Source organism: Nannospalax galili, unplaced genomic scaffold (genome assembly GCF_000622305.1).
Source record: "Nannospalax galili isolate Female #2095 unplaced genomic scaffold, S.galili_v1.0 scaffold2108, whole genome shotgun sequence".
Lineage (NCBI taxonomy): Eukaryota > Metazoa > Chordata > Mammalia > Rodentia > Spalacidae > Nannospalax > Nannospalax galili.
Window position 1 is genome coordinate 72097 of NW_008358188.1, and position 25605 is coordinate 97701.

Sequence of the window (25605 nt, forward strand, 5' to 3'; positions counted from 1 at the left end):
GGTAGATTTCAATGGTAATGTTTATCACCTCTACTAATTAACATGAAGTAAATTTTTATGTTTCTTCCTCAAATATAACTCATTTTTTAATTTGATTTGCGTGTGTGTGTGTGTGTGTGTGTGTATCATACAGAACATCCCAAACAATCTTATTCATCTATATACTCACTTCCCAGTGGCACCCTCCCATAGCCCCCCACCACCACTGGAGCCCATATACTCTGTCATCCCTGTTACTACCCACTGTGTTGTTGGCACCCCCAGTAATTCCCCAGTGCTTGTCCATCCAATGAATCTAGTCAGACTATCCAGAGTTTTAGGAAGAACAGCTTTTCCTCATAGAGCAGCAATCAGTTGTCAATATTCCTTTATATAAGATTGGGGTCTGTTGTTCATTTTCTCAGTTCTATGCTGGGTTACTGTCTGGGAGTCTCTTGGGACACCCTGGTCAATAACTCAAAGGAAGGTACCTCCTATCTGGCATTGTTTCTTGTTATGTAGCCTTTAGCTATCCACATGGACTCTTAAAAAATTATATTGACCCCTTTAATCTTTGGTTATACTTTCCTCTTGGGTGTCTAAGACCATAGAGTTGGCCCAGATAAACCAATTTATTTTTTACTCTTGAGGCCATTTGAGGCTCTGTTCCTCAACGGTCACATGGGTTTCAGAGGAGCCCCGGCTCCTTTCTTTTACCAGTTCCATCTATGTGAAGATAAGTCAAAGGTCTGTTCAACCATGGCTGGCTTTGCTTGGAAGCATGGAGGAAATATTTCCTCTGTGTTGACCCACCTCTTTATAGACTGGACACTGGTTCAAGTCCATTTGATGGGGCCTCCATGGCCTCCTTGATAAAGTGGACAGGTGACTCACTGCAGTTACAGGACATTTTGAAAGATGCTAATAGTCCCCTGGAACTTAATCGACCTAGGAGGGCAAGGAGCAAAAACTTTATGTTTTTCTGACCAAATTAGTATAGTCCTCAAAGAATGGCTATTAAACATCCAAGGTTAGTTCCACCAGTCTGGTACTTCTAATCACCATGTGCCATGTAGATAAAGCTTGGACAAAGATGGAACATTCTCGGATAAACCTTGCCTAGGCATATAGTTAGAAGACTTTTAAATTATTGATTCAATCTTAATCCTTCTTATAGATCTTTCCCAATTTATCTCATCTTTGTTTAACTTCTTTGGTCATATGTATCTAGAAATTCTTCCATTTCACTTAGATTCAGTAGAGTAATCTAAGGGAATACAAATTTTAGGAGTGTCATTCTTTTCTGAATTGTTTGGCAGCTGTTTTACTTTTGTAAATAATTAATTGAGAATTTCATACATGCGTATGAGGTATTTGATCAAATCCGTGCCCACTCCCTCCCCTCCAACTCCTCCCATATCACCCCATCCCTTTTTTTTTGATAACTTCATGTACTCTTTATTCTTCTTTGATTTATTTTTTTAAATGGGGCTTTTGACTGCTCTAACATTTCCCACTCTGAAGAGGTAACCCTAAAATTTTTAAAGATTAGATAAAAGCTCCCAAATATCTTTGACATTTTTGGCCTTTGGAATGGAGTATGTTGCTAAGAGGCTGGAAGACACTGTGAGTTTTAGCCAAAAAACTGGCTACTTTCATTTGGGGTCTTTTTACCTTAACTGCCTAGCCAATTCCTACCTCTTGTTCTTATCATGCTGTCCTCTGAAGAGGTTACCCAAATTGCCAATAGGGAATTGGGACGCAGACCACTCTGGCTTCTTCCATGCTGAATAGGGATGCAGGGAGAAGCAATTGGAGTGCCCCTTCAGTGGGTCTATCTAAAATACTCCCAAATTGCATAACTCTTATCTCAAGGTGGAAAAGAAAGTCTTTGAATCATGAATAGATGTGAAGGAGAAGTAAAGGCAAGAGTAATTAGCAATACAAGTTCTAGACTTGTAAAAAAGTCAGAACATGGCAATTTTCAAATGTTCATATGTGAATCCATTGGAATTTCTTGACAAGGGCTTGCAAAAGCATCCCTCTATTGGGTTCCTCCTCATTTTTCTTTTGTCTTCCAAGGCTGGACTCTAGAGTGATGAATTCAGGATTTGCTTTCAGGTATTTTGATAGCTGTTGGAGTGGTTAGAATCAGTGTCGGTTCCCTCTAAAGGCTTTGAAATAACTGAGGGGTTGCTGAGGTGTATGTATGACCTGAGGGTATGCACACTGGAAAGCCTTGATACAGCATGGGTCATGACTTCTCTTCCTGTCCTTCCCAGGATTGTGTACTTTAGCCCTCCTCAAATCCAGGAGTCCATGTGTGATTAGGGCCAAATTACATACAGTTGGCTAGGAAGAGTGGCTGGATGAGGGTCCAATGACCCTGCTTGTCCCTCCTTTAGTGAATGAGCACAACCATCAACAAGCCTAACTGTGATGATGTCTAGCGATCAGGCTCAGCTGAAGTTGTGATGATGGTAGTTATATCATGCAGAAGGGACTGCTGTATAGCATGATTTTATTAAAAGGACTTGGAATTTAAAAGAATTTGGTGCTAGGATCCACATATGAGGGAGAACATACGCTGTTTGTTTTTCTGAGTCTCTGTTATTTCACTTAGTATAAGTTTCTAGATCCATCCATTTGCCTGCAAATTTCATTATTTTAACTTTCTTTACTGCTGTATAGAACTCAGTTGTGTAAATATACCACATTTTTGTTAACCACTCATCAGTCTAGGAGCACTTAGATTGCTTCCATCTCTTAGCTATTGTGAAAAGAGCAGCAACAAACATGGTTGTTCAAGTGTCTCTACAATAGGATGAGTCCTTTGGGTATATGCCAAGGAGTGGTATAACTGGGTCATATGGTAGGTTCACTTTTAGCTTTTTTAGAGTTCACACTGTTTTCCATAGAGATTGCGAGAGTTTGCAATCCCACCTACAGTGAATGAGCATTCCCCTTTCTCCACATCCTTGCCAGCATTTGGTGTCATTTGTTCTCTTGATCCTAGCCAGTCTGATTGGGGTAAGGTGATACCTTAGGGTGGTTTTAATTTGCATCTCCCTAATTACTATGATCCATAGATTTGGTCTTTTCATGGTATCCCACATCTCTTGCATATTCCATTCCTGTGGGTTTTTTTTAATTTTCCATAATCTTTGCTTGAGTGGTCCAAGTCTTCAGCTTTATCCTCCAGTGCTGATATTCTGTTTTCCATTTCATTCATTCTAGTGGTGAGGCTTTCCCCTGTTGTTTCAAGTATTGAGTTTTGCACTTCCTTCTTCATTTCTGCCTTTTTCTTCAAAGTTTCTCTTATGTGAATTCATTCAGAAGTTCATCTCTGTCTTCTTTTAGTTCTTTGATTTGTTTGTTCATGTGTTCTTTAAATTCATTTAATTCCTTGATCATGTTTATGATTGTTGTTTTCAATTAAGTGTCCTGGGTTATTGCTAAGAGGTTCTCCTTGTAGAGCTCTTCTATGGGACTCATGAAGTTCGGTGGGGACATAGTGTTTTGGCTTTCCGTCTTATTATTCTTTCGTTGTGATTTTGGTATGTGAATTTCTTTTGTTGTTTATGATTCTGATATGAGAATTAAGTTGAAGTATGCTTCTGTTTGTATTGTCAGGGTGCCTAGATCCTTTCTTTATTGATTATATAAAGCCGGTTGGTACAGGATTCAGGTTCTCTCAGATTTAATTTGGAGGGAACTGATGGCTTCAGATCAGCTCTTCAGGAGTACCCAAAGAAGCCCAATTCAGGTTCCAGTCAGGTACACTCGGGCTTCCTTCACCAAGTGGAGGCAGGACCCAGGCACTCTCAGGCAGTCCACACTCTCAGGTTGTCTGCTAGGATCTCAGCCTTAGCCTACCAAAGCCAGCTCTACCCTGGGGCCTTGGGAGGGGCTTCATGAAATCCCAGGTAGGGGCATGGGTATGGCACAATTAGGGGAAGCTCACCACCATGTGGAGGCAGGATCCAGGCACTCTCTGGCAGTCCCCTGTATTATTCAGACCTCTGCCAAAGGGAGTCCAGAGGGAGGCCAGAACTCGGCACTCTCAGGCAGTCTGCTGATATCAGAGCTGCTACACCAATGGAGATCAGAACCCACCCTCTCAGGCTGTTGGCTAGGATCTCAGCCTTAGCCTACCGAAGCCAGATCTGCCCTGGAGCTTTGAGAGAGTCCTTATGAAATCTCAGGTAGGGGGATGGGTATGGCACAGTTAGGGGAAGCTCACCACCATGCTGAGGTAGGATCCAGGTGCTCTCAGGCAGTCTTTCTGGTAGCTGTTTTAATGTCTTCCTTTTCGCCTCTAATTATATCAGTTTGGATCTACTTGGATCTACTGTTTATGTTGCTTTGTTTGTCTAAAGCAAACAAAGATTTGCCAAGCTTATGTTTTCAAAGAACTAACTGGTTCATGAGTTTTTGTATTTATTTCATTTATATTTATTAATTTCTCCTCTGTTCTTAAGTGTTTCTACCCATTGCCTTTTAATTTTTCTTGTGCTTCTTTTTTCCAGGTCCTAAAGTGCATCATTCAGTTACTTATTTGAGATCTCCCTGATTTTTAAATGTAAGCACTTATAGCAGTGATCTTTCCCCCTTCAATTTTAATGCATAGTTTTGCTGGGTATAGAAGTCTGGGTTGGGAGCTGGAGAGATGGCTCAGCAGTTAAGAGTGCTGGCTGCTCTTGCAGAGAACCTGGGTTCTATTCCCAGTACCCACACAGCAGCGAACAACTGTCTTAGCTCCAGTTCCAGGGAATCCAACACCTTCTTCTGACCTCCGTGGCCATTTCATCACATGGGTGTACTTACATACATGTAGGTAATACATTCATACACATAAAATTTTTAAATAATAAATAAAATATTTTTAAAAGAAGTTTGGGTTGGCAGCTACTGTTTTTTAAGACCTTAAAAAGCATCAACTGAAGCTCTCCTGACTTTAAAATTTCCTGTTGAGAAATCAGCTTTTATTCTGATTCACTGACATACATATATATAATGTGGTGTTTCTTTTTTGTGACTTTCAACACACTTTTATTGTTCTGCATATCTCGTGTTTTAACTATAATATGATTTAATTTTATTTTAATATCCTGTATTGACTTCCTTTTTTATTCTGCTGTTGGTTTATGCTGTCTTCACTCTCATTATGAGCCATTACTGTAAAATTGGAAATTTTGGAAGAGACATATTATCTTAATTTTCAGGGGAACTGTTTGAAGAGGAATGAAGTTGAAGTAGGGTTGAAGTATCATTTTTCTCAGTTAAACTGAGTTCAGATCACCAGGCTCTAGCCTCAGTAGTCCCTTGAAAGTACCATAATGTCAGCAATAACAATCACTTTCAAATAAAGACCTCATATAATAGTATAATAATAAAGTAAAAGCAGTCATCCCTAAGTACTAATAATTTTAGAAAGCACAAGAGCACTGGTATTCCTCTTTGCACTATCAGATTAGTTAATAAGGATGTAAGTGCAAAAGAAAATAATCAAAGTAAGACTGGTGATTACTGGGTTAATGAGAGAAAATCATTGAAGGAGATGTAAATAGAAATAATAGCAGGGTCAGCCCTGTGAGTAGGTACACTTATGGCTAAAGGCAGAATGAAAAGAGAGAAACAAATAAATACAATCAGACAACCTAGACCAGTTCCAACTCTCATCAACCACAGACATAAAACTTACAAACCAGGGCAGCTTACATTCTTCCGAAGATAAAATATAAAAGGAAAGAATGGGGGAAACAAAGAGAGGGAAGACAAAATCCACACAAGAAATACTACCATGCTAAGTTGACACTGGATATTAAATACAAGCTGATATTAAATATATATGTGAAAGGTAGAGAGCTTGAAGAGGACACAGAATGTGAACACAGTCTTGCCTGTGTGCCTCTTTCAGTCTTGAGTTTCTCTGGGCTCCCAGGAGCCTGTCCTTCCTCTGTGTGTTCAGTTGTGAGGTCTGATCACAGATGTTGATCTCATCTTTGGACAATTCACCAGGCATCATGCTGTAAATGCTGTTCTCACCACTATATCTTCATTTGGAAGATCAGGTAAGCAATGCTGTTCTCAGGTGGAGTCTCAGCTGTTAGTCACACTTGTAGGCATTTCTTCATGAGTTCTATTGCAAATTCTGGCTCTACCCTGGTGTGATCCTTCCTGATATCTGGTGTGTTGTATGGAGCTTGTGTTTAAGTTCTTCCCCACCGTATACTAGAGTTCTACTGGCCAGATTTCAGAGTATAGTTCCATGACACTTGCTCTGAGTTTCCTGAACTTTCTTTCACAGAGGGTCTTAGAATGCCAAGCTCCTGACATAGAAGATTCTTTTTTAAAAAGCATCTCATAAATGTTGTGTTCAAGTGTGGTAATCAGAGAAGGGATGGGTTTCCCAGTGTCTCCCTTGCCTCTGCCAGTTACACAGTGCACCTCTTCTTATGATAACCACTCTTTTCCTGCTCTTTAAATTGTTACTGAAAGTACAGTGCAAATGTTCTGAGCCTCTCTACCTTAAGCCATGGCTATCATCAGCTGCTCTATGAAATATTTATAAATTATCCTTTCATTTTCCCAGTGTAGGGCCCAAACTCAGGGTCTCACACATGTTAGGCAAGCACTTTACCTGTGGAGTTACATATTCAGCCAATTTTTTTTCATCTTTTTGAGACAGAGTCTCCCTGTAGCCCCAGCTGTCCTGGAACTCACTATGTAGACCTGGCTGGCCTCGAACTCACAAAGATCCACCTGCAGTTAGTTTTTTTAAGATAGGATTTCACTATGTAGATCAAACTGATCACAAACTTTTGTTCCCCAGCCTACTCCTTCAGTGACTGACATTATGGTAATGATCCACCACAAATAGCTTAGTATATACTCGTTGATCAAAACTGATTAGGAACTGTTGTATGAATTTACAAAAGCTCAATATATTTTTTTTAATTCTCATACACATTACTTATTTTTCAAATGCAACTTTTCTGTTTCTTAACTGATTGTTGTGTTCTCACCATGAAGGCATTACCCTCATTTTTCTGTCATATTTTGTGGTTTGAAGCACTGAGACATTTTCAGTGGTAATAAACACTTTAAAACTTATCTCCTTGATACTAGCAACAAAAATTTCTACTTTGCCTCAAGCCCTTCTTTCCTCCCATTATGAATATGAGGTTCTTTGTGAATAGTCCACACAAAAAACATGGCCTCAAAATGCTCTTGATAGCACACATTGTGAAATATATTGCTTCTGTGCTTCTTTCACGTGACATGCTCAGTCAAATAACCTAATCTCCTCCTCATTCCTCTTCCTATCTTCACCATTCATCCTTCTTCCTCCTCCTTTTCCTTCCTTCCCTATTCTTTTTTTTTTTGACAGAGTATCACAATATAACGCAGATTTCCCTGAAACTCCCAGTTCTTCTTCCTTAGGATCCAAAGTGCAGAACTTACAGATGTGCATCACCAAATCTGTTTCAATTTTTTTTGTAACTGTGAAGATAAAGAATTTCATGACTGCACTCCTAAGTCATATTCTTCAGGTGGTAGATAGATACTGTAAGGCAAATATAATACAGCTATTTCTTCTGAGTTCAGACATTCCCATCTGGCACAAGCAGAGAGGGTCGTAAGACTACAGAAGCTAACCAAACATAGAAGGATCAGGGAGTTCATGAAACTTGCCAGATTTGTGAAGATAAAAAGTTATAATATTCATAAATCCCTACCCAAGGTTTTAAAAGGAGTAAACAGTTGTTGAAGAGAGGAGACTCTCTCTTGGAGCTGCCTGGATGTTGTACACAGAGCTCCAGAGACACAGGTTTGTTGAAGTGTCACCCATTCTGTCACAGGCTCTAAGATGACACAGTTGCCTGTACTCCTGTAAGTAACCTCTCACTAATAGCCTTTCAAGCAACCACAATAAATTCATTGGTTGGCCAAGCTAGATTTCAGTGGAACTTTATATTTTATCTGTCTTCGTGCCCTATCTGGAGTAAACAGATGGGGATTTTTCACATTTTCCCAGGAAAAGTCACACAACAGCAAAGTAACAACATTGCTTTGGAAAATGCATTCAAATGCATAGATTTGAATAGTGGTGGCTTTGGACATTACTAGAAAGGAGCTGTGCCAACTTCCTGACTAACTCTTGATATCTGTTGTCTCTTTTCTGACTCTGAGGGTTCATATGGAAAGACTACACATTTCCTGGGGGTCCTTAGGAGATATATTTACTTCCCTGAACAGTGTTATTTGTAAAGTATGAAAATTAATACCAACACCATGAACAATTTTGAGGAATTATAAAGTAATATAATGAACAGTGTAGTATGTTGGTCATATACTATATTATGAATAAATCATTCTTTTTCTCACATGTTGAATTAACTAAACATCATATTCTATTGTTTTATTTGTTAGGTGTCTACCACACAGAGTACTTCATGCTTTCTTGGAATTTGGATAATTTTTTTTTAATGGAGGTGGATGAATGCCACTGTTCAACTATTTTTCTCATATTTATTCAATCTGAGATCCCAGCCCATAGAATGATGCTGCCTACATTGAGGGTGGTACTTCACCCCCCTTAATTAATTTAATCTAGAAAAACTTTCACAGACATACCCATTGTTCATCTAAGTAAATCTCATTGTGTAACACTTTTATAGGAGTACTAAGTTTGGAGGGAGGGTCATATTGTCTTGGTATTTCATATTGTTTTCATTTTTGAAAGGTGACCCTAACATGTGAACTTCTTTAGTTGGTTGTGTGTGTGATATCAGACTCCAGCCTGCCTCTGTTGAGTTGAGGTTTCGCTCTGTTTGGGGTGTTGCCCAAGCATGGTAATTTCAATAACAGGTATTAAAAGTTGGTAGGTCATCTTTCAGATACTCAGTGTTGAGTTTTGATTGGAAGGATGGGAGTGATTCCAACTCAGTGGTAATCAAGAAAGCATGTACATATACCCCTCAACTGGATCTGCATGGGCTGATGCACAGACTGCACAACATCAGCTATGTCTGGAAGTGTGGGGATGGCAGCAAGGGTGGGAAAGATCCTATAGAATTGACAGCCTGGGCCAGTGCATGAACAGCACACCTGAGCTAGGCCTGGGAGAGAGGGATGGCATAGAAAGAGGGCTAGTATCTGAGAAACTCACCTGTTTGGGTGGAGGAATTTGTATATTTATAACAAAAACTAGCATTAATGAGTAAATTACATGGTCTTTAGAAGTTGTTTTTGTTTCAAGATTCCAGATTCCTGGGTCTGAAAAGAAAAAAATTTGTTTCTTTTTTTAAGAATTAGGATTGAGAAATGAGTCTTATAATTTATGATTTCTTCCATATATTTAAATATCTAATGAACTTCCAAGTTGCCCAAGAAACTAATTCATGCTTTGTATTCTCTCTTAAAGAGAATGCAGTATTTTTTATTTCCCCAATTATCTCCCATTACAATGTAACAGTGATTATGTATGAAGTAAAAGAGAATTATTTTCTATTTTACCTAAATTCTGATTTCTGCCTTGGCAGCTAAAATCCAGGAAGAGATTGACCATGTGATTGGCAGACACCAAAGCCCCTGCATGCAGGACAAGAGCTACATGCCCTACATGGATGCTGTAGTACATGAGATCCAGAGGTATGTTGATCTTGTTCCCCTGAATGCACCCCATGCAGTAACACAGAACATTGAGTTCAGAAGGTACCATATTCCCAAGGTACAGACATTTCATCTACAGTCATCATTAGGCATTTTAGGTTGTCAACAATCACAGTAGCATGATTAGAGATGGTATAATCTTCTACAAGTATGGCACAATCATAACTCTACAAGATCTCACACTCTGATCATATGTTCTTTTCCTTCTTGTTTTTTTTGACATACTTTTAAAAGTGATTGGAGTCTCACAAACTTTTCAATACATCAATAGCTCCACATTGTTCCTATTCAATTTTGCAATTTTCTGCTCATTCCCCTGCTTTTCAGTGTGTTTCACTACTTTTTAATGTATTGAATATACACAAATTATTTAATTATTTCCTATTTTTATACAACCAGTTACCAATTTCTTGATTACATAATGCACATATATTAAAACCTACACATACATACAGCAGAATCTGCTTTAATGTGTTTTAGTATACTTACCAATCAACCAGTATTCCTATATTCTTATCTCCTCCCTCCCCCTACACCTTGTTTCACTTATGAAAAATTCAATAGCATCTTCCTTCTTCCTTGCCTTAGGCAACTCAACCCTGTTGGAAAAAAACTATGTAACTCAGCAACTTGGTATTATATCAACTACATTAATATAGTTTTACATGCATGTATAATATATGGGGGGGTTGAGACTGGGTCATATTCTATAGCCTGGACTTGACTGACGTTCACAATACAAAAGCTTCAGCCTCCCAAGTACTGGGATCCTATAATCAGACACCATAACCTACTTAATTCTTAAAATGGTACCTAATATTCTATTTCATAACCTAACTGAATTTACAGAATGTCCCTATGATCCTTTCAAACCTAAACTCTCCTCAAAGTTCCAATTCCCCACCATCTTCAATGACTTGGCCTTCCACCTGACAAAGAACATTAAAGCACAGAATAGACTCTCTCATTTCATTTCCCCTGGATTTACACATTTAACTAAATTTACACAATTCTCTTTCTGTCACTGTGAAAGACAGACTCCTTGTAATTTATGTTTTTAATTTTTTGAGGTTTTCATAGATAGTACTATATTTACATCATTTCCACCCTTCCATCTCCCCTCCAACTCTTCCCATCACTACTCTCAACTCTCAAATTCATGACCTCTTCTTCTATAATTATTATTCTTACACACACACACACACACATGTGCACACACTCACAAATACATACCCACACAATCTAATAAGTCCATTAGTGTTGCTTGTATGTACATATATTTGGGACTGACCACTTGGCACTGAATAACCTATCACAGGGACAATTGTCCCTGGAGAAAAATGGTTCTCCCTCTTTCCATAGCCATTGATTTTCCTTTAGCTTTTCATATAAAGGTGGGACTTTGATATTTTCCCCATCCATGTTAGCTTGTCAATTGGTGTTTTTATTATGCAAGCCTTGTTTAGGCAACTGTATATTGAGATTTCAATGTGGCAGCATCCCTACCATGTCTGCAAGCCACAAACTCACAGCAATCATCCCGGATAGAGTTGTAGACTCAATCCCATGGTTGAGCAAAGCTGGGCACCCCATGGTCACTTATTCTCTGAATTTTGACCAGTTGTGGACCTCTGTAATAGTCTCTGATGCAACGTAGCTTCTTGTTAATAGATATTTTCATTGAATTTTTGTGTATTTCATCTTAATCAAGTGTTAAGATCCACAAATGAAAGAGAATACATGTCGCTTGTTTTTCTAGGTCTGTGTTACTTCACTGATTGTAACAGTTTCTAGTTCCATCCAATTACCTGAAAATTTTATGATTTTGTCTTTTCTTTACCACTGAATAGAATTCAATTGTGTAAATGAACCATGTTCATTATCCATTCATCAGTTCAGAGACATTTTGGTTATTTCCATTTCTTAGCTATTGGTGCTTGCAAAACTGGATCTCTACCAGTAGAAGAATAAAATTAGACTTTTATCTTTCATCCTGCACAAACGTCAACTCCAAATGGACCAAAGACCTCAATGTGAAACCTGAAACTCTGAAACTGTTAGAAGAAACCATAGGCAGTACTCTATAAGATATAGGTGTAGGAAAAGACTTTCTAAATTGGATGTCAGTTGCTCAGGAATTAAGGTCAACAATTGAGAAGTGGCACCTCACTAAACTAAAAAGCTTCTGTACAGCAAAAGAAACAACCATGAAAGTGAAGAGGAAATCAACAAAGTGGGAGAGAATCTTCACAGCTACACATTCAATAGTGGATTAATATTCAGAATATACAAAGAACTCAAAAAAAAAAAAAACATGGAAACAAGAAAACAAATGACCCAGTAAAACGATAAGCTAAGGGCCTGAGCAAAGAGTTCTCAAAAGAAGAAATTAAAATGGCAAAGAAACACCTTAAATAGTGTTCAAATTCCTTAGTAATTAGGGAAATGCACATCAAAGATTTTAAGATTTCATTTTACCTGAGTCAGACTGGCTAAGATCAAGAGAACAAAAGATGCCAAATGCTGACAAAGATGTGGGGAAAGGGGAGTGCTTGTTCACTGTTGATGGGACTGCAAACTTGTGCAACCACTACGAAAAGCTGTCTACTAAATCTTTCTACTTGTGGCATGGCTCTTTTCTGTGGGAAGCAAGCGCGGCCGAGTCAGCCAAAGATGGCACCTTGGCTGGCTGCCAAGCCTCGTGACTCCAACCCTTGGCTGGCTGCCAAGCCTCGTGACCCTCGCTTGTTTACTCCAACTCGGGCAAGCACTAGGACCCTGATCATGTACCTGATCAGAGACATCATCAAGCATGACCCTGCTATGTGGCCCAATGAGCTGCCACTCTGCCTGCCTGCTGCATGTGTGTGTGTGTGTGTGTGTGTGTGTGTGCCCTGATTGGTCCTGGCTGGGAGGAGGGCTGTTGGGAACAAACTATATAAGGACTGAAGTGCGTAATAAAGAAGAAGAAGCCTGAACCTCACCTTGGTGTCTGTGTGGTCTTTCCTCGGCTCTGCTGGATGGAGTCGTGGCTTGAGGCACTTTTCCATCTCAGTTTTCTAAGAATCTGTTGCCAGAGTTCTCTCGGGGTCTCTTGCACGATCAGACAAACCATATAACATATTTTTATGTGAATTTATTATGGTTTATGCCCTTGGGTAGGGAGAGGGTAAATGGGGAGGCTTACATAGAAATGCACCCCCAGCACCCAGCTCCACGTGGCTCAGCCCACCCCATTGCAAATCGTCCATGCCTCTGGCGTCCACACTGGTGAGACCAGGGCCATCTTTTTCTCCACCCCAGCCACTGTGCTTTCGTGGAGGCTCTGGGCATCCTTCACAAGATGGCTCCCAGAAGCCCTTCTGCAGTCAATTCTCTGCAGCAGGCCCCACCCCTTGGAGGAAACAGGAAATTTGGAACACAGAATCTTACTCAAGTGATCGTTTCTTCTTGCTTAATCCATTCCTTCCTCTTGCCCCCTTTCCATCAGCATTTGAACAGGCACCATTATTCTATATCATAATATTTAACTATAACAAAATTTTGGTCTCTTTTACTCAAACTTATTTCATCACTAGTATAATACTCAAATTTGTAGAAGTTAGGTACTTGGCATGCAAACATCTACTATTTCAGTTTTAATAGCCACCTCGTTGAAAATGATCTCCCATTCAAATGACTCTATATAAGAGCTAGGAAGGACCTGTAACTTATAAAATGCAGAGAATTATTTCCAGTTTTATTACATGGTGGCAACATGTAATAGTCTTCTGAATGTCTTTCAGTAGGATATCTTCGTTTCCCACACAAGTGATATGACAATCTCTGTTTCCAGGATGTCTCTCTAGACATTTAGTTTTCATACTCTTTTTTTTTTTTTAAGGTCTTTTTGAAACACGGTCTCCCTGTAGCCCCAGCTGTCCTGGAACTCACTATATAGAACAGCCTGGCCTTGAACACACAGATATCTGCCTGCCTCTGTCTCCACCGCCCAAGTGCTGGGATTAATGGTGTGCACCACAATGCCTAGCTATACTCTTTATACTGTAGAATGCCGACTAGTATTTGTTGACTTCCAACTACTCTGGAAGTAAAGACAGCTACTCTCTGTCTGAAAATGCTTTTATATAACCTAATGACCAATAATTGTACTGGTAATTTTATTTGAGGTTTGTTGCTTTACCCAAGATGCCTAGTTCATGAGTGTCCAGAGATGCTGATTTCACAGGGACTGTAGGGCTCTCCTAATTTGGCCTCTCTAGCTCTAAAATTATCACTTTTTTCTGGCTTCTGTGTGGCCTATATCCTGGAAACGTCACAAGTTCTTCAAGTGAGAGAGACTGATGTCTTGCCTTTTTGGTCATGAGCCTGAACATTTAACAATTGCACCAGCTCTCCAGCCCAAGAGATTAAATTTTATAAAAAAGATTTAATCACTTAATATTTTCCCTCTCTAGATTGTTCTCTGGATAAAAGTGTTAAAATTAAAACACAACTCTTTTCAGGGTTCCAGATTTTCAAAGTTTTGCCCATTCCTTAATCTAAGTATTGTCTATAAGTTCACTAGCATTTTGTTTCAAGTTCTACAAAATGTTAAGTATAACTGCTAAATTTTCATATCAATTCTTTTCAATTCTAAAAGTTTTGATTATAAATTTTCATAAATTTCATTCACTTTTAATTGATTTTTTCTGTTTACTTTGTTTTTACTGAACTTTTGCTTATTTCATATAATATATTCTGATTGAATTTAGATTCCCTCCCCTATCTGTACCTTCCTCTTACATCTCACCAAAACTCATGTATTCTATCATATATTTATATATACATATACAAGTCTCTCCAAAAGCCTTTCAGTGTAAAACTCATACCCTTAAATGAGACTGCCTTTCCATCTCCTAGCAGTCAACAGTTGCCAATATTTCCTTAGGTAGGTTTGTAGTTTCTTACCAACCTCCACAGGTTCATGCTAGGATTTTGTCTGGCTTCAGCTTTTGTGCAAGTTTTGCATGCTGTCATCAGGACTGTGAGTTCATATGAGTAACTGACTAGCTTTCTGGAAAAATGTTTACCTGTGGATCCACATCCTCTGGCTCTTGAAATCTCTCTATCCCATCTTCCACAATGATCCCTGAGTCTTGGGAGACAGAGGTTTGATGTAGGTGTCCTATTCAGAAATAAACACTCTACAGTCTCTTATTCTCTACATATTCACCAACTGGAGGTCTCTGTGTTAATCATCAACCATTTCATAAGGACCTTTCTCTGGTGAGAGCCTAGAGATACATTAATTTATGGGTATAACAGTAAGTCATTAAAACTAAATTTAATACTTTATCACAGTAACAGTACTAGGCCTCTCTTTTATGGCCTTTGACCTGTCTAGCCACAGATTCCTAAGCCTGACATCAGTACCAGATATGGAATCAGTTTGTAAAATGCAACTGATATCCAATTAAAAAGTGGTTGGTTACTCTGATAATATCCATGCCACTATTGCACCAATTGGAGTATCTTGCCAGGCCAGTTTCTATTGTAGCTCACAGGAGCCACAGCTGGGTAAGGTTGATGATTTTCTCTTCCAGTAGTATGCATAACACTTTCCAACACTGTGAAAACTGGCCAATAGAGATGAGGTTTTGAATTGAATACAAGCTTGATTTCTTCTTGTTTGTTCTACAACTCATACATGTAGTTTTTCTTACCATAAAGTTCTGGTGAGTAACCAAGAGAAATATTGTTTGAAAGAATATGGGGCACCAGGTCAAGCTTCAAAAAAAGAAGTCAATTACTGGAATTGGCTGTTTTATTTGCTAGCCTGGCCTATGGTGTCTAATAGGGGCAATATTCCCTATTATAGGGTAACTCCTTTTAATCTTCTTTATATATTATATATGTATATACTTTAAGAAGCTTATATAGTAGTTGGATTCCATATGACTTTTTCAAAAGGTCTTTGGTGTTAGTTAGCTCTCCCCATACTCCCTCCTCTTCTCTGCCCTCCCATTCCCAGCCCTTTTTAACCTTTCCTACTCTATTATTTCCCTTTCCTCCTTTTTATCACTACATTCTATCTCCCCTCCCATGAAACTTCCCCTGATGGCTACTTACTAGTTTCCTGCCCTAAGAATTCAAAGCTAGCAACCACTTATGGACAAGAACATATGGCATTTGTCTTTGTGGGTGTAGGTTACCTCACTCAGGATGATTATTTCCAGTTCTATCAATTTACCTGAATATTTCATTTTTCTTAACAACTTAATAATATTTCATTGTATAAAGGTACAATGCTTTCATTATCCATTCATCATTTGATACGTATCTAGGTTGTTTCTATTTCTTAGGTATTGTAAATGAAGCACTGATGAACATGTATAAACAGGCATCACTGAAGTAGGATACAGAGTACTTTGGATATATGCCTAAGAGTGGTATGGCTCAATCATGTGGTAGATCTATTTCTAGATTTCGAGGATTCTCCACACTGATTTTCATAGCAGCTGCACCAGTTTGCAATTCCCACCAGCAGAGAATGAGTCTTCTTTTCATACATCCTTGCCAGCATTAGTTATTGTTTGTCTTTTGGATCTTAGCCATTCTGTATGAAGTAAGTGAAAATCTCAAAGCAGTTTTAATTTGCATTTTAATGATGGGTAAAGATGTTGAACATTTTTTAAAATACTTTTAAGCTCTTTGAATTTCATCTTTTGAGAACTCCTAGTTTCATTCATTATCCCAAATTTTTATTGGGTTGTTTGTTGGTGGAGTTTTTGTTTAACTTTTTGAGTTCTTTGTATATTCTATATACTAATCCTCTGACAAAGGTATAGCTGGTAAAGAAGTTTTTGCAATTCTGTAGGTTATATCTTCTCTCAAATGATGGTGAGTTTTTTGTTTTGTTTTGTTCTGGTTTGGTTTTTGCTGTACAGAAACTTTTTAGTTTCATGAAGTCCCATGTGTAAATTGTGGGACTTAATGCTTGTGTTGTAAAAGTGCTATTCAGAAAGTCCTTTCCTACGTCTATAAGTTCCAATGTATTTCCAATTTTCTCCTCTATCACATTCAGGGCATCAGGTCTTATGTTGGAATCCTTGGTCCATTTGGAGTTGAGTTTGGTGCACGGCAAGAGACAGGGATCTACACACACACACACACACACACACACACACACACACACACACACATGAACTGTAATAACAAGTGAAATTTAGCAAAACGAGGACATATACTTCAATATGCTACATATTCATATATTTTTGTCTTTCTTCTGGGATATCTTCTTCCTCTTGAAGGTTGTATATAATCATAGCCCCTTTGGAGAGTCTGTTCATAATTTGTACTTGTTTAAATTTTTTTTACTTTACTTTTACCTTCAAAGATATTTCACAGGGTTTACTATTACAGATTACAACCATTTTCTTGTAGAGTGTTGAAAATTATTAGAAAAATGAAATTACAATTCTTTGCAGCATCAAATGAAAAGAAAAAATCAATTTAAAACAAGAGATTAGCATCTAATTTCATTCTTCTAAATGTAGCTTCCCACTTTGCCTACCACCATTTCTTGAACAGGTTGTCTCTTTTCCAGTATGTATTTTTAGCTCCTGTGTTAAAAATTAAGTGGTCCTCAATTCAGTTCCACAGATCAATGTTTCTCTTTTATGTCAATATCATGCTGTTTTTATTACTATGGCTATGATTATAATTTGAGATAAGGAATGAAAATCCGTCCCACAGTTCTTTCATTGTCATGATTATTTTGGATATCCTAGGTTTTTTGTGTTCCATATGAAATTTGAGATGATCTTTTCAATTTCCTTAAAGAATTGTGTTGGAATGTTAATGGGTATTACATTGGATTTGTAGATTGCTTTTGGTAGGATGATGACCATTTTCACAATACAAATATTATCAATCCATGAGTATTGGTGATGTTTCCATCTTCTGGTACCTTTTCAATTTCTTTCTTCGATGTCCTAAAAAATTTTATTATACAGGTTTTTTACTTCCATGCTATTTTTATTCCAAGATATTTTTTATATTATTTTTATTTATGTGTATGTGTGTATTTCCTGCATGTAGGTAAGTACACCCCTGTTGTGCAATGCTCGCAGAGGACAGAAAAGACTGTCGGCTCCCCTGGAACTGCAGTTATGGACAGTTGTTAGCTGCGATGTGGGTGCTGGCATTCAAACCTGGGTCTTCTGCAAGAACAACCAGTGTTCTTAATCGCTGAGCCATTTCTTCAGCCCCTATTCCAAGATATTTTTAAGTAATTGTGAATGGGATTGTTTCCCTGTTTTCTTTCTTAGTGTTTTTGGTATCTAATAGAATACTGATTTTTTTTGTGTTAATTTTGTATCCTGCTACTTTCCTTAACATTTATCAGTTCTAAGAGTTTTCTGGTAGGCTCTGGTAGGCTCAAGTCTTCTGTGTATATTATCTTACTTTAATTTTTCTTTTGCAATTTCTATCCCCTTTATCTCTTTCAGTTATCTTAATCCTCTAAACAAAATTTCAAGGATAATATTGAACAGGAATGGAGAGCGTGGACATCCTTGTCTCATTTCTGATTTTAGTGGAAATGCTTTGAGTTCCTCCCCTTTTAGTATGATGGCTGTGGACTTGCTGTATATTTCCATTGTTATGTTGAGACATGTCCCCTGTATCCCTAGATTGTTCATGACTTTTATCATGAAAAGATGTTGGATTTGTCAAGGCTTTTTCTTCATCTAGTGAGATAATCGTGTGGTTTCTGTCCTTGAGTCCATTTATGTGATGAATTACATTTATTGATTTATGTATGTTAAACCATACTACATCCCTGAGATGAAACCAACTTGATTAAGATGGATAGTCTTCTTGATGTGGTCTTGCATTTGGGTTGCAAGTATTTTATTAAGAATTTTTGATGAGTGCTGAGAGGCGTACTTCTCTGTAAATACATGTATACATATTTAGCATACAGCAAGAAATTACATTTGTCTAGGGATGTGACAGACAAAGGATTTCCTCTAGGTTCTATGACCCCTCCAGCCATTTGTATTTGGCTATGTTTATAGTACCACACATGAGTTCCTTCCCATTGAGTGGGCTTTAAGTCCAATTAGACAGCTGTTGATTATCCCCAAGGCAAAAGTGCCACTACTGCCAATATGCCTTGATTCCCCTGCAGCCTGAGCAACTCCAATTTCCACACACCCCAAACCTTGCTACCCTTTAGTCTTAGGCAAAGGCCCACTTTTTATTTTAATGCCCCATATATCTAGACTACCTTCTCAGTCTAGACCTGCCCACTGCATCCTGATCCCCTGCACTCAGATCAGATCAATTTTCTGGTCTAATTTGTCAGACACTTACAGACTTTCCCCACTCCCACTATGTCTTTGGACTCCTGAGACCAGCCTTCTACCCTAGCTGCCCCCACCCCTCTACCCTAGCTGCCCCCACCCCTCTACCTTAGCTGCCCCCACCCCTACCTTGCTTTGGATTCTGGAGACCAACCTTCTTTCCTGGTAAATCAGTGATCCTGCCCCCTGGACCTTGATTCCCCTATAGCCTGAACAATTCCAATTTCCCTACCCCCACATACTCTTCCCCTTCTAGCCTTGAGCACAGGCCTGCTTTTGCTCTTAGCATCCCAGATCTCTGGATTACTCTCTTAGTCCAGACCCACCCACTACATCCTAATTCTCTGCACTCTGATCAGCTCAGTTTTCCAGTCTAATTTGTTAGACATGTCACAAGCTGTCCCCACCCCAACATTACCTTTGGATTCCTGAGACCAGCCTTCTACCCTGACTGTTGCAATTCTAAAGTATGAAAAAATAGACATCAAATTAAAACTAATCAGAAGAGACAAAGAGTGTAATTTCATTCTAGTCAAAGGAACAATTGACCAAGAAGATGTTACATTCATGAACATATATGCACCAAACTCTGGTGTAACCAATTTCATAAAACCAGTACTATAGGACTATAAAACACACATTAACTCTAACACATTAATAGTAGGTGACTTCAATATCCAACTATCTCCATTCAACAGACAGGTCAATTTGACAAAGAAAAAAAGATAGACATCTGATTAAATGGCATCTTATATCAAATGGACCTAACAGATATCAACAGAATATTCCACCCAAACACCAAAGAATACACATTATACTCAGAAGCCTATGCAAGTTTCTCTAAAATTGACCACATACTGGAACACAAACAAACCAAACACAAAAAAATTGAAATAATTCCATGCCTTCTATCAGACCACACTGCTATTAAGGTTATAGTCAACAACAAAAGAAACTTTAGAAACTACATGAACTCATGGAGATTAAACAACACACTCCTGAAAGATGAATGAGTAAAAGAAGAAAGTAAGGAAGAAATAAAAATATTCATGGAACTAAATTAAAATGAGAATACCATAAAACAAAACCTCTGGAGTACTTTACAAGCAGTCCTTAGAGGGAAGTATATAGCTCCAAGTGCCTACATTAAAAAATCAGAAAGAGCACATATAAATGATTTAACCATACAACTCAAAACTCTAGAAATGCAAGAACAAAACAAACCCAAATCTAGTAGACAAGAAGAAAGAATAAATATCAGAGTAGAAATTAATGAAGTAGGAACAAAGAAAGTAATACTAAAAATCAATGAATCTAAGAGCTAATACTTTGAAAAGTTAAACAAGATAGACCCTCAGACTAGCTAACAAAAAGAAACAAAGAACAAATCTAAATTAACAAAATCAGAGATCAAAGGGGAAACATCACAACCAACAATGAAAAAATATAGAACATGTAAGGCAATAATTTAAAAAACCTCTATTCTATTAAATTTGAAAATATAAAAAAGCATGAATTTCTAAATTCATGGAAACCACCAAAGTTAAGCCAAGAAGAGATCAACAGCTTAAACACACCCATAACATATAAGGAAACTGAAACAGTAATACAAAACCTCCCACTAAAACAAATTCCAGGTCCAGATGGATTCAGAGAATTCTACCAGACATTCAAAGATGATCTATAACCAATACTTCTTTAAAAGAGGACAGGGGATTAGCTCAAGTGGTAGAATGCTTGCTTAGCATGTGAGAGGTAGTGGGATCAATGCCCACATCCTCCAGCTTCTGTCTTGGGCTGGAGAGAAGGCTCAGCGGTTAAGAACACTGGCTGTTCTTGCAGAAGACCCAGGTTCTAATCCCAGCACCCACAAGACAGCTAACAACTTTCTGTAACTCCAGTTCCAAGGGATCCGATAGCCTCTTCTGTCCTCCGCAGACATTGCACGACATGGGTGCACTTACCTACATACAAGCAACACACACATACACATAAAATAAAAATAATAAATAAAATAAATATTCAAAAAGATAGAAAGAGAGGGACAAATCTCAAATTCCTTCTATGAAGCCAGTATCACTCTAATACCAAAAAGAGATAAGGACACAACAAAAAAGGAAACTATAAACCCATATACTTAATGCAGATAGATGCAAAGATTCTCAAAAAAATACTTGCAAACTGCATACAGACACATATCAGAAAGGTCATCCACCAGGATCAAGTTGGCTTTATTCCAGAGATGCAGGGATGGTTCAATATATGTAAATCAATAATGTAATAAAACATATAAATGAACTTAAAGACAAAAGTTGCATGGTCATTTCAATAGATGCAGAAAAGGCCTTTAACAAAATCCAACATGTATTAATGGTAAAATTCCTAGGGGAATTAGACTGTAAGGAGCATACCTCAACATAATTAAAGCTATATACAACAAACCCATAGCCAACATCATTCTAAATGGGAAAAAACTGGAAGCATTCTCATTAAAATCTGGAACCAGACAAGGCTGTACACTATCTCCACTCCTTTTCAATAGAGTGCTTGAAACTCTTGCAAAAGCTGTAAGACAAGTGAAAGAAATTAAAAGAGTACTAATTGGAAAAGATGTCAAACTGTCACTATTTCGAGACAGTATGATATTATACATGAGGTCCCAAAAATTCTACCATGAAAATGCTAGAAATGGTCAACACTTTCATCAAGGTGGCAGGTTACAGAATCAGCTTACAAAAATGAGTATCCTTTTGGTATACCTATAACAAGCAATCAGAAAAAGCATTCAAGGAAACCCTCCAATTCATAATAACCTCAAAAAAATAAAATATTTAGGAATAACGCTAACCAAAGTCATTAAAGATTTCTGTAATGAAAATTTTAAGTCCTTAAAGAAAGAGACAGAGGAAAACACCAAGAGATGGAAGGACCTATCATGCTCATAAATGGGTAGAATTAATATTGTGAAAATGACCATCTTACCAAAATCAATCTATAAAGTCAATGCAATGCCAATCAAAATATCCATGACATTCTTCACAGAGCTAGAAAAAAATCCTAAAATTCATATGTAATCTCAAAAGAACCCAGAATCCAAAGCAATCTTGGGCAAAAAAGAATAATGCTGGGGGCATCACCACACCAGATTTCAGATTTTATTACAGAGCCATGGTCATAAAATCAATATGATAATGGCACAAAAACAGACACGTAGATTGATGGAATACAATAGAAAACCCAAACATGAGCACATGCAATTTCAGTCGCCTGATATTTTACAAAGGTACAAATAACACACAATGGAGGAAAGACAGAATCTTCAATAAATGCTGCTGGAAAAATTGGATCTCTGCCTGCAGAAGAATGTAATTAAATCTTAATCTTTCACCCTGCACAAATGTCAACTCCAAATGAATCAAACACCTCAATATAAAACCTGAAACTTGAAAACTGCTAGAAGAAAATATAGGTGGTACCTATAAGATACAGATGTAGGAAAGGAATTTCTAATCAAGCATCAGTTGCCTAGGCATTAGGGTCAACAATCAACTGTTGGGACCTCATTAAGCCTCAATGCTTCTGTACAGCAAAATAATTAAGAAGTGAAGAAACCCACTGAGTGGGAGAAAACTCACTTGCTACACATCCGGCAGAGGTTTAATATCCAGAATATACAAAGAACTCAGAAAACAAAGAAGCAAAAAAATAAGCAACCCAGTGAAAATATGGGCTATGGACCCGAACAGAGAGTTCTCAAATGAAGAAATAAAAATGGCTAAGAAACACCATAAAAAGTACGGAACATCTTTAGTAATTAGAGAAATGCAGATAAAACCACTTTAAGATTCCATCTTACCTCAGTCAGACTGGCTAAGAGAACAAAAGACACAAAATGCTGGTGAAGATGTGGAAAGGGGGGGGCGAACACAGGGGAGCTGAAGAGGTGGCTCAGCAGTTAAGAACACTGCTTGTTCTTGCAGAAGACCTGGGTTTGAATACCAGCACCCACATGTCAGCTGACAACTGTCCGTAACTCCAGTCCCAGGGGATCCAAAAGCCTCTTCTACCTCCGTGGGCATTGCACGACACAGGCGCACTTACCTTCATGTAGGCAATACACTCATACACATAAAATAAAAATAATAATAAAATTTTAAAAAAAGAAAAAGGGGGAACACTCATTCACTGCTGGCAGGAATACAAACTCATGCAATTCCTAGGAAAAGCAATGTACCAAACTCTCAAAAAACTAAAAATGAATCTACCATATGATGCAGTGACACCACTCCTTGGCATATACCCAAAGGACTCATCCAACTGTAGAGATACTTGTACATCCATATTTGTTGCTGCTTTTTTCACAATAGCTAAGAAAGTGGAACATAAATGTTCCTCAACTGACAAATTAATAATGAAAATGTGGTACATGTATAGCAATAAGAAAACTTGAAATTATGAAATTTGCAAGTAAATGGATGGAACTAGAGACCGATATACTATGTGAAGCAACACAAACTCCAAAAAGCAAGTGACGTATGTTCTGCCTCATTTGCAAATTCTAGCATCAATCCCTTATATGTGAATATATATCTTTGATGTAACAGCAGGAGCCAGGAAAACTAAAAGGAAACACGGAGGCAAAGGGAAAGCAAAAGAGGTGGATAGTAGGGAACAGATGTTTCCAGGGGGGGAGGTGGGGAAAGTGGGAATATTCTGCTTAGAGGGGAGGAGGGAGGGGCATGCAGGGGACCATGGGGATGGGGACTGGGAACTCAGGAAAGAGGAGATTGTGGGAGGTAGATGTTATGGGGAGGAGGGTAGGGATAATGGTATTGCTTTGACTGGGGAGGGAAGAGAGAGGTTGGATGCCAGAGAGAGAGAGGAGAGATGTATGGAACTTGGCGGGGGGGGGCGCTAGGGAAACTTGATGGAAATGTGTTGGCTAGGGAACTCCCTGAGAAATGCACATAAGATGTCTGAATATTAGTGCATGTGTACGCCCAGAGGCTGTATGGCACGGAACACACTGCCAGACAGGAGAGACACCCCTTCAAGTTGCTCAGTGTAGTGCAAGAGACTCCCAAAATAGTGTAGGTTAACACCAGAGCTCTTGGTTACCTCCCAGAAGTCATAGATAAGACCCTACTACTAAAGACAGGACATACTTTGAACACAGGACTTGGAGCAATCAAGCAGGAACTGACCTGGAAGCCTTCTACCTAAAGACTAGGTCTCATAGTTCTAGAGGATACTATGCAAGCTGCTAAGAGAGATAATCAATCATTGGTCCAACCCAGCCCTAAAACCTAATAACCGTAAGAACTGGAACAGCAAACGACCTCTATTGGTGCAGTAGTGGCACTGTTATATGGGGGTAATCAACAACTATCTAATTGGATTTAAATCTTTCTCAATGGGAGTGAACTCATGGGTGACACTGTAAACACAGCCAAATACACATGACTGTAGAGGTCATAGATCCTAGAGAAAACCCTAGCTCTGTCATACCTCTAGACAAATGAAATTTCTAACCATATACTAAGTATGAATCCTTATATTTACAGACAAGTATACCATACACCGCTCATCAAAGAAGCTTCTTCTTGCAACAAATGGAGGCTGCTGTAGAATTCTACAATTCATCAAACGCAGAGAATATACTTCTGAGAGATGCCCAGTCCTAGGTGACATATCTACAGTAGGATCTCTACACCTAAGTCTCATGGAACATAGCAGAACAGAAGGTAGAGAGGATACTAGTGTATCACTCAATTCTCACCAGTAAAGCTTCCTTATACAACAGTACACGATGCATACAAAAGGCCACAACTGGCTAAGTTTTAGAGAATAAGAGACTGCAGAGTGTGTGTCCCTGGATAGTACTCCTCTATTAAACCTTGCCCACCCACGTCTCAGGGATCATTGTGGAACAGGGGGTGGTGGAAAGATTGTAAGAGCCAGGGTTGGTTCATGAACATTGAGAAACAAAGGCTTTCAAGTCACTGGAACACGTGAACTTGCGGCAATGGTGGCGTCAAGCACAAGACCCATCACAACTCAACCAGACAAGGACCCAGAGTGGAACTGGAGTGAGTGAAATAGTTGTCAGACAAGCCCTAGCTTGGAAAATGTCAGAGGCTGATTACTACTGGTTGAGGGAGAGTAGATCTTTCTTACGATCTCTAAATAGGCTGACTAGACTCCAGTGGATGAATTTGCACCTAAGGATATCTGGGTACAAATGCTGGATTTGATAATACTTAACGTGTACAGCAGAATGGATGAGGTCTAATAGTGGGGTAAGGAGGTATGGATGGGGGAGGGTGTCTAAATTTGATTAAGAACTGTTATATGAAATGTACAAAACTTCAATTAAAAAATGAAAAAAATAAGTGCCATTACTGCACCAATAGAGATAGGTTTCTGTGCTAGTTTTTGTTGTGATTATTAGGCTTTACACTTGGGGTTGAAAAATTGATTGATGTTCTCCCTTAGTGGTAAGAAGCCCTAACCTTAGCTAAGGAACTATTGGCAACTAATCACTGTTGAGTGAGGGAGATCTGGTCTTCTTTATGAGAGTGGCGTTAGGTAGGCTGAC

General features: G+C 38.5%; 1 pseudogene; it reads left to right on the plus strand.

Annotated features, from left to right (window-relative positions):
• Positions 1–25605, plus strand: part of LOC103752532 — a 57283-nt pseudogene that overhangs the window by 25766 nt on the left and 5912 nt on the right.